Source organism: Nestor notabilis, unplaced genomic scaffold, assembly GCF_000696875.1.
Source record: "Nestor notabilis isolate BGI_N333 unplaced genomic scaffold, ASM69687v1 scaffold16079, whole genome shotgun sequence".
NCBI classification, from domain to species: Eukaryota; Metazoa; Chordata; class Aves; order Psittaciformes; family Psittacidae; genus Nestor; species Nestor notabilis.
In genome coordinates this window covers 52,815-63,513 of record NW_009943402.1, presented here as the reverse complement: position 1 = coordinate 63,513, position 10,699 = coordinate 52,815, and the positions used below count along the sequence as shown (strand labels likewise).

At 42.2% G+C, this 10,699-nt stretch overlaps 1 protein-coding gene across 1 annotated transcript in view; it reads left to right on the top strand.

The window, feature by feature from the left end:
- Window positions 1-6,107: 6,107 nt before the first annotated feature.
- The window catches only part of KIAA1211 (KIAA1211 ortholog), a 35,422-nt gene continuing 30,830 nt past the window's right edge, over window positions 6,108-10,699 (top strand). The window contains exon 1 of the mRNA XM_010021913.1: window positions 6,108-6,322. The gene's annotated coding sequence lies outside the window, so the exon portion shown is untranslated. The remainder of the gene's footprint in view (window positions 6,323-10,699) is intronic.

Genomic DNA, 10,699 nt, shown 5'->3' with positions numbered 1-10,699 from the left:
AGATGGAAGAAATGGATAAGAGAAGTGTCTACTTATCTCTGGTTCTTCTGTTTAATGTCATCTATACATTTAAAACTGCTCTTTACTCCTTCTCTTCATTAAGATATCTTCCTTGAAGACCAATGTGCCAGTCTTCAGGCAGCAGAGGTTAAGTCCTTTTGCCTTGAAGTGTGTAACATAAGCTTTTAGTTTCACTGTTATTTCCTTGTTGTGTCAAGAGAAGCGTTGAAATAGCCCTTTCCTTACTCTGGATGATAAAAGTATATTATATGGTGTTTGAACATTAATAGACTCTATTATGCTGATCCATACATGTTTCCTAACAGCTGAGTAGCTCTGCTACATATGCTTTCTTTAGAAGATACAGTACTTGGGACGAAGAAAGTCACAATATGGGCTGTTGTTTATGGAAATGCTTTTGCTTCTGCAGGTGGCAAGGGAAAACAGATGTTTCTGGAAAGTAAGGTTCGTTCTTGTGTGTTACGGATACTTTAGGTAGTATTACTAGTTTGTATCAGGTAATCCAAGAATACCTCATCTGCTCTGTGGGACAAGGTTTGCAAGAAATAGTATCTCTTATAAGATCATTTGATACTCTTGGAAAAACAGCCAAGCATTGGCATGCTATTTTTCCTTTGCTTTCCCTAGGTGTTTCATGAGACTGTTGTGGCTGCACCAATTTGTTGCCTTTGATCCCTCTTGATCTTGTTTTCATTTAATGTTTCTCAGGTATTTGATTTAATCTTTGGTCATATTGCATTATCTTATCTCTGTCAGTGTGGGGCTGTTACATACTGTCAGCTTTACGATTGTTATGCGCTATCACTAAACATCTCACACAGTTGAACTCATTGCTGGGAAGTTACGATATTGAATGTGAGCGTCAGTCTTTTTTTTTATGTTGATCTTTGTTCCCTCTGTGTTATCTTAAATGTTTCCTCAGGGTCTCTAGTGTTTGTGACTGCTTTGTATATCTGGACTGAGTCCATCTGTCAAACCCAGCTTTCTTTTTAGCTACCTGTAGAAGAGAGGGCAATGGACTGAGGGCAGGTCATGGTGGCAGAAGATGTCCAGAAACCAACTTTCCCTGTGAAATCTGATGAGCTACAATAGGTACAGGAGCTCATGCCTATTTTAAACCATGGGAACATTGTTAAGCAGAGCAGAATCTGCCCTCCTCCTTATTGCTCCCAGTTTGTTTGTGTTTCCTGGAGGAGTGGAGACAGCTCTCTGCTGAGCGTGGCTCCCAGCTCTGAATGCAAGTGTACCAGCGATAACAAGCAGCTCTGGGGACTCACAGAGATGGATGTACTGAGATGTGGAGTGGGTGTGAAAGCTGGAGCCAAGTGCCAATGCTATTTTGCACAGGGAAGCTCTGTGCCCTATGAGAACAGAGTGGGCAGGGGGAGGCAGGGAGGTCTTTTCAGTGGGACCTGAAAAGTGAAGAAGTTTGTGTAGATGCATGGCCAGCCCAGGGCTCAACAGAGCCGTGCTTCTTGTAGTGGCTGTCCTGAGTTATTTTAAAAAGAGCATGAATACGCATACCATTAGCTTAAAACCAAGGTGGAATATTTTATTACTGATTCTGGCAATGTACAGCATAACAGCCTTTTTCTGCTTTAGCGATGTGATTAGAGTTGTCAGTCAGTTTACCCTCTTAACAGTATTTTTCAGTTCCTGTTTTGCTTTGGCTGCTGTACAGTGCCTGCAGCCCAGTAACTCACCTGCCCTCTCCCTGACATGCAGTTTTCAACGTGCCTGCATGTGGATTTCCATTCTCTAAATTCTTTATAGAAATTCCTATTCAATTTAATAATTCATATTCTCATTAATCTAGCCTACTACACCATATTTTATGGCCATTATATTCATTAACAAGGAACACATTATTTTGGAGGCAGATCCTGTGCAGTATCTCATACTACAGACAGGTACTGCAGACAAGTGCTGCATTTCACATAATGAACAAACGTCTGTGAAATCTCTGCAAATCCCATTGCAAACCTGAGGTCTGAAAAATCTTGGCCACAATAACTTCAACTTTAAAAAGTCACTGTAAATCCAGCTTTTGGTGGTTTTTTTTTCCCCTCAACAATAACCTTTCTATTCACCAGCTGATGCATTTGCTTGGTCAGCTCTGCTTGGAGAGGTCCCTTCCTGCAGGTATTCTCACCCATGCTACTATGAGTGCCCCCAGAACTGCAGCAATAAGGAAAAGCTGAAAGGAACCAACACCTTGTTACAGATTTAGGTGTCTCTTCTATGACTATGCGAGACTTTGTTTTTCATGTGAAGATTGCTTTGCTTGAAGATTATTTTTCAGATGATTCCAGTGGTGTTGACATCTCCTCTGTCCCATCCAGTGGCGCAGCCTCACCCTTGCATTGTGCTTGTTTAGGATACACCGCTTGCTCTCTTTCCAATCATTTAAATCTCTTCCCTCTGCAAGAGAGGTAGTTAAATCTTTATTTGACTTGTGCTTGTGTTGAGGACTGTGCAGTTTTTGAAAGGCATCACAGCCTAGGAATCCCAATGGATTTGGGTGACATTTTAGCAGTTTAATTACAAGCTATCTGATGGGGGCTTATCAGTTGGTGTGTTGCTAAGATTTGCCAGAGGCTGTACCTGATTTACCAGCAATAAAGCCCATTGCACCTGCCTTCATCTTGCTTGGAGAGCACCCTAGAGTGAAATAAAATGTGATAGAAGGGTAGGTGCTCCTATCAGTCGTTGGGAGTGGAGGGACCACATGCAGCCTTCATGATGCCAGTGTTCTCCACTTTAACTGGCTCTGTGTCAGGCACTTGATGTCTTTATGCAGCTGACAAATTATATGACAGGTTAAAGATTATTCTAATCTGCTCTGCCACTCTTCTGGAATAAACTGAGAAGGGAGCATTTACCATATGTGCTGTGTTATTCTAGCTAGCGTATCCAACCTTGTTTATCTGTCGCCTTCACACCTCATGTTTTTTGTGATTTAAAACTGATTTGCTGTTAACTGTTTACAGTGATTTGAACAAGAGAGGCTTGCCAAACACACAGGAAAAAAGATCTAATTGCTGATTTCTCCTGTTCTCCTGGGGCTGGATATGCAGGATTCCCATTCCAGTGATTAAGGAGAGAACCAAATGGCCCATGTAAGCAGACTTGTTTCCTGGCTGTCTCAGCAATTGTCCTTGACACAAATCGATGGCATAGAATGTCCCAAGCTTCAGCCTTTCCTATCCCATTTTTTTTCTTTCAGATAGACAGGAAGGATGAGTCATGTTTGAGCTCTCGCATTAGAGACTCAAAAGGCTTTTGTGCAGGGCATTGTCTGTTGCATTGCCAATGTTTAGATTCCTTTTTGTACTTGTTTTACTGTTACAGGAAGCATTTTACCCTGTAGGTGATATCATCCCACACCTTCCTCCATAATATCTTGTGAAAATTTACATAAATAGACTTTGCCTTAGTGGTCATTTGTTGCCTCCTTAGAACCCTGGAAGGGATGGCTGCTCCTTATCTCTGTGCTGGCAGGATGGGGAATAGTGTGTGCAGGCTGTGCAGGGAACGGTGTTCGTTGGTTTTGCAATGAGTCATGAAGCCTAATTTAAAGAATTCACACTTAGTAATGTGACAACTGTGATGATGGGGGATGGAGTGGGGAAACAGCTAAGGGACATGTTAAATCACATGGAGAAAAACAAATCCTCGCTGGAGACACCCGTGTTGGCTTTCACCCATTTTGATGAAATGAAAGCTGTGTTGACCTGTCTTATGTGTTCAACACCCAGCTTCATAGTTGGTGAATCAGTACAGTAGATTTAGAGTTGATGAGGTAATTCACAGTTATATCTGAAAACCTCCAAAAGAGAAGGGGACAAGGGTAATGTGGAGGAATGACACAGGAAAAACCTTTTTTAAGAATGATGCAGTTGAATTGATTTATGCAGAGAGTTACATTAACCAACAGAAACACATCACACAGCCTTCCCTTTCAAAGAAGGCTGAGGAAGCAGGCAAGGTGGGAACTGTGGAAAACCAGCTCTTTCACTGAGTCTTGTGTCTGGTACTGATGCTTTCTCCTCTGCATGTGCTACCATTTGATTTACGAGTTTTTGCAGGCAGTCCCTGAGGCACGTGAAGGGTTAGAGCAGCTGTGGCCTAGAGCAGTAATTTATCTCTTTCTCTGCATGCCTGCCTGCCTGCCTGCCTGTCTGTTAGGGGTTTCATGTAAGAATATGTTTCTCTAAAGTCAAAACAGAAGAGCAAGCAGTTCATCTGGCTGGAGATGTCAGTTGGTCAGCTTATGGAAAGCAGAGCTAAGTGACAGGGAGAATTAACTTCTGAACCCCTTTCTGTTCTACATTAGTAAAACTGCTGCTTCAGTTGTTTTTCTTGTCTGCTCATTATAGGTCAGTGACTCCAGATTGAAAAATCCTAATGCTAGGCATGAATTTGAGGTTCATAATAATTTCTTTTATTTATGCTGCTACTGGGGTGCCTTGTTGTCTTAATGAAGTTGTAGAAATGCTCTATCTTGAGTGTTCACTGAGAAGAATGACACCAGTGTAAACTTCTTGGCGATCTGTAAAGGAAATGCAGAATTACTATCTGTTGCTTCTTTGACTATATTTCAATCTAGGTTTCCTACTTCATCCGTGATCAGGTACAGAGAGATTAAGAGAGTGGCTGTTTTGCTCTTTGTGTACCTGGTTCAACTCAGGCTCACTGGCACCAGTTTGGGAACCACTTGTCACTGGAAGCGGCCAGATAGGTTTGGGCACATTTTCTCTCTCTGAATACCTTGTAGTTATGCCTCCAGCAACCACAAAGGGGTGTTGCCCAGATGTGGCTTTGCTGTACATGGGTATAGTAGAATGGAAAGTAAAACCTGATGTGGTATTGAAGAGTACTATCGCCCTACAGAAGATGTTTCATGTTTCCTGGTCAAATGTTCCTGTGGGAGCCTCTCTATTTTACAACTAAAGCACTGCTTTCTGCTGAGCAGCAGCTCATAGGAAGAGTAGAGCATGATAAGGCAGTATGTATGCAGGTAGCCTGGGATAAAAGCACTATAAGGATTTAAAGACCTCATGAAAATATTTGTCACCAGCACAATATGATGCTTCTCAAACTGGATTATGATAGGAGGCTAAAAGTTGGTTTAAATAAAACACAAACAACCCAACAAACTAGCTTGTTTTAAGTAGATTCAATGCAAAATTAATTAGAGGCAGAAAAGAAATTGCGCTCTTTGACAATTGTGACGTTTAGAAAATCTTTGGTGCATCCCAGCCCCAAGAAATTAACCCTTTCTTGGCAATACTTAACAAGAAACTCTTGGTACTTCTTTTCAACGGATGTGTGGATATGGGGAAAGTAGTTTGAAGATGCCTTTATTTTCTTCAGTCTTTGGTGGGGGAAAAAGGTTTTGCTTTGGTTTTTTTTTTTTTCTGGTTAAATTTTTCATCTGTTTTTTCTGTCTTCATGTCATTTTGTCTTTTGCTGTGCTTTTTTTGGTGGAGCTTTTAAAATCTAAGTGTGTCAAGGAAGAAATGCTTGGTCAAATTCTGTCCTCAGTTACTTAGGGAATAGCAGTCAAGAAAATGTATTGACTTGCTGATATAAAGCTGGATGTTTATTGAAGTAACCCATCAACCAGCAGAATTTTATCCTGTTCTCCTTGTTCATTTGTAAATTGACTTGTCTAGTTATGAGGCTACATAAGTAAAATACAGCTGGTTATTTTCAATGGCTTTTAGTTCAAAGCAGAGCATCCAGCACCTGCCAAAGCAGGGTGATCAAAGCAGTGCTTGTCTTTACGAGAAAAGGTCAGAAGTGTGGTGTAAAGCCTAAAAATGAACCTCAGTGTAATTTTATGCCTCTGCAAAATTACCCTCTCTCTTCATCCAAATGTTGAGCTGCTCTGATACCTCCAAGCAGATCCTTAAACCCAAGAGCCGATGTTTTGGTGCTCTTACCTTTGCTTTGTCAGTCTGATGCGTCAACAGCAAGCTGCAGCCCTGAATTTACATTGCAAGCGCCAGGCTGCTTTGGGCTGGTGACTTGCTCTTTGACCTCATTCTTCCTTTGAACCTGCTGCCATGGTGCATGCTCGCGAGCTGCGTCCCTCAGCCCTGCGCCTGTCTGTCTTGTAATCCGCAGACAAGAAAAAAGCAGGCAAATTCCAGCCTTTCAAGAAGCTCTTTGGCAAGAGGAAGAAAAGAGAGCCTGTGCCAGACTGCGAGGAAGCCAAACTGAAGCCCAGCCACTCCTTTGGCAGCATCTGCAACGGCACCTTCTCCTCCGATGAAGAGGCAAACGGTGGTCTGAGGTAAGCACGCAGGGCTGCTGCCAGCCGTGCAAATACGAGACTTGTTCTCCCTGCTTTTAATGGAATTAAATTCTGCCTCTGCTGAGTGGTAGCGCGTTGTACACCACTTCTTACGAAGCATGTGCATCTCAGTCCCTCCTCTGAATGTGACACTTGCTGCTGTAGACCCTGAGGTCTCACTTCTTGCCTGTGTTACTTATTGGGTACATGTGCTGGTCTGCAAAAAGGAAATCCCAGGGTGAAGCAGAAATTAATTTGAATCTGTCTCCGTGATTTAGCAGAACTCCCCAGCGAACGCCTGAGCAGGGGTATTAATGGCATCCGTGTTTTAAAGTACGGATACTTTATTATGTATTTCTCCCTGCAAGATGATATCTCTGGCTCAGGACAGACACATCCTCTCAGTCTATCCCATACAGATTTTACATTGTAATTGGGACCAACAAACAGGTTGCTTTTATTCTCATCCGATTTGAATGTAGAGTAGAAGGAAGAGAGGGCAGAGAGGCACCTGGAAATCGGATTATATTCCAGTGGCAAGAGAGGACGACAGAAGGACAGCATGAGACTTTTCTATAGAAATGGTGGGAGAAAGAAACTGCAGAATTAACTTGTCAACAATCTTTAACTAGGAACAGAACAGAAAGAAAACCAAAACAGAAAACCACTCCTCCCTCCCCAATGCCCCCCCCCCCAAAACAAACCAAAAGAAAAAACACCCCAACCACAACAAAAAAATAAGGTCAGATGCACAAACTGATTGGGTCATTAATATTTATTTCACTTTCCAACTGAAAGTCTGAGAGGTTAGTTGACTGCTGGTCAAAGCCTGCTTCTTTGGAAAAGAAGGAACTGTTTGCACTGGGGACTGTGAGTATCTGCAAGTAACAAATAATCTGAGAGGACCAAAAAAACATCAAATCCCTTTGCTTAAGAAATAAATGTGCTTCAGGAGCATCACCTTGCATGGTATTTTCAGTGGTGCATAATCATAACTGTGAAAATGTGGTTTGTTTGGTTGGTTTTTTTAAATGACTTTTTTTTTCCCTTTAAGCTTCTGGATTTTTTTGTTCCATTCTGTGAAATTCTGTAAGTTCAAGGTTTCCACTTTGCTTTCTGCAGTGCAGTCTTGTACACCGCTTTCGCCTGTCCCCACTTTTCAGAAAATCAAGACTGAGCACAGCCACACTATAGATGGAGATGTTGCTGACTGCTATTGCATTGCACTACCTGTGTGCATGATGCTGAGTGACCGTGGGAAGTTCCAGTACCTTTTGCCGCAAAAGCAAACTGGTGTACAAGAGCAAATCCAAGGGCATCATCTTGCTATCAGGGATTTCCCATGCAGCGTAACTGAAAATGCAGTGCCGTGCCCAGAAACAAACAATGATATAGGAACTTGTACCATTCCTCAACAGTGAGGTGAAGGTGTGGCAGACCCTGCGAGACTGTTAAATGCTTGCATTGTTAAATGTATTGGTTTTTCTAATTGAGAAAGGCGCTAAATGTAAGCCTCTGGTGGAATAAATCAGGCCACACAATTTAAATGACAGGGATTTAGCACTTGTGAAGTGTCCTGTGTCTCATCTCAAATAGAACATTTCATTCCGTGCCTGTGATTTGTGAGGGGTTCTTCTGGTTTAGCCTGCTAGAATACTCAGTCAAAAATTGCTTTCCCCTGTCAGGTGCAGATGTGGGTGGGATTTGATAATTATTTTCAGTTTGCAGGTAGTGTTTGCCACATTACTCGTCTTAAAACAAGCATAGATGTTCAGTGCAGTGCATTAGATTGTTTCGGGGAGCTTAGTTTTGCCACCCCTTTCTGTTTCCAGCAGCATGGCTTCCTCCCATTATATTTTTTTTGCCTTTACTATAATTTCAAATGTTTATGAATTGAATGCAGAAATAGGCTAAAAGTAAAATAATATACATAGTTGTTTACAAGTTGTCTGACAGTAACTATGTTGCCATGCCTTTTACTATTCATATAGAAATGGACCAGAACAAATATAACTAACTACTAGTGTATATAACCAAAATCCTGAGTAGTTTTATAAACCATTTGCTTCAAACTCTTTAAGAATGTACAATGACCTTATATTTAGAAAAACTTTATGACGTTCCAATTCTGCAACAGAAGTTCAGGGCTGCTCCCACATCCGTAACAGGGCTATGTTTCTTCATCAACCTGTAAAGTACATTAATTTATTACCTGCAGGTGTTTCACGTGGACTTCTTGTTTTGTTTTGGGGAGAGGAAGCTATTTTGAAAAGGAAGGAAGCTGCTTTGGTAAGGTAGAGACAAGCAAACAGATGAGCATAGACTAAATAAGACATCTGTATTGCTTCCAAGACCTAAGCTAGTATTTCACTGTGTTTTGTATTGGCTTACAAGCCTGCTCAGAGCTAATGAATGATTCTCTAACAGAGACTGCACCGACTGGGTGATGCAGACGTACCAGGAGCAATTTAGGTAATCTGCATGTGGTGTAGATTAACTAGCGGAGTTGGAAGCAGCCTGAGACATCTGCCTGTCCATCCTTTCTTACAGATACTTCCTGGACTCATCAGATATAAATAACTTGCTTGGTATCCTGATATATGTACACATCAACTTATTCATTCTTGCTGTTTTGTAGTTCCCAGGTGGGAGGTTTCCTACTGCACTTTGTCTTGCCCTGCCTTGTGAAAGACTGGAATTCTTTTTCCCACTTTTTTATTGCCCTTACTGAGTGTACAAAGTTAAAACCTGTATTCAGTAACTTTCTGTCCTAACTGTATGAGCTGGGAGATAGAAAAGCCTATTACCAGACAAGTTAAGTTGTTTGGAGACTTCACTGAAATCTCCAAAAGCTTTTGTTCTGAGGTTCTCTTATTTGCCAGTTGACACTAAGCAAGCATTGTGAAGACATACCTGAAAAGGTGCCAGTGTGGTGCCCTGCAGGAAGTTTGTCATTCTGGGTTCATGTGCAGGGGCAGCAGAGAGTTAAATTCTTACACAAAGTACAGCAGAGTGCCTTTACTTAGGCTGAATGCAGTATTTCAAAGGACCTGCAATTAGACCTGTCAGGTCTGCAAGGCTTCAAGTGTGACAATATTGATCTTCTTACAGAGAAAAGTCTCTCAGCAAACTTCAGTTTCTGAATGTGCCTGCCCATGAAATGGGACCCCTTTATTTGCAGCATTGGGCAGTTCTGTATGAAGCAATGCAGACCAGCAGTAAAAAGCTATCTGCCTACTTGCAGCTTCAAAGACCTCCCAAGAAACATTCCTCTGCCATGTCTGATTTCCATACACTGGGATTTGTTTGTTTTTTTTCCCCTTTTGCTTATTAGCCTGATTTCTGCAATTGGCTATTGTCAGTTTCCTTATTTTCTTTGTAAGTGCCCCATTTTGAGTGCACTAGGGACCTCATCTTGGCAGCACTCTGATTTCAGCAAGTATCTCTTCCAGCTCAAACAGAGCATATGGACATTGTATGGCTTTTAGAAACAAAGCACACTTGGATTTTCCTCACTTGTGTCAGCTCCCTTCTTTTCCTTCCTTATGGCTAAAATGCAGTCACTAAATAGCACTTATTTCTGCCAAGACTAACTTAGACTTTTTACTTTCTTTTCTGTACATTTTGCCATATTTTAGAGCAAATTTTGCATAAACATATGTTGCTGTTTGATAGAATAGTGTCACACGCAGTGGATTGTCAGGTCAAGTGTGAAAGTTGGACCATTTAGTGCCCTGTTCCTTCCACTACTCTGCATATTTCTGTGATAACTGGTGAATTATCCACAATCCTCAAGCTGAGTTTCACTTGCAGAATTACTGAAAACCAGAGTGATGCTTTTCTTCACTCTGCATGCTGAGGTTTTCTGAGATAGACAATCTGGGGAGTAATTACATAAAATTCATGTGTCAAGAATTGTCTAGTCCCACCTCGTTACCTTCTTCTCAGACAGCAGCAAGGGCATGCTGCTCCCTCAAGGAAGGTGAGAAGGGCACCAGGGTGCATCCCATTGCATGGTACGGGCTTTGTTTCCCAGGGCCCAGTCCCACAGTAGCTAAGCAAGGCAAGCAGGAGAGGTGCTGGGATGGTGGCCAGGTCCACCAGGAGTAGAGGTAAGGCAACATGTGGATGACAAGGCCAGTCTGAGGCTGAGCCAGGAAGACAGTCGGTAGGTCAGGATCAGATCCATTGGTCATGTCGCAGGTCCATAGCTGAGAAGGTAGGGCCACGCTAGGAAATCAGTCTGCAAATTGAGGTCTGGATCAAATGGCTTCCTGGCCAGGCACAGTTATGGCTGAGCTGGAAACCAGCACTCCTCTAGCAGAGCTCAGCAGGCTCCACAGCCTCAGCTGTGGTCTTAAATAGAGCTTCTGGACC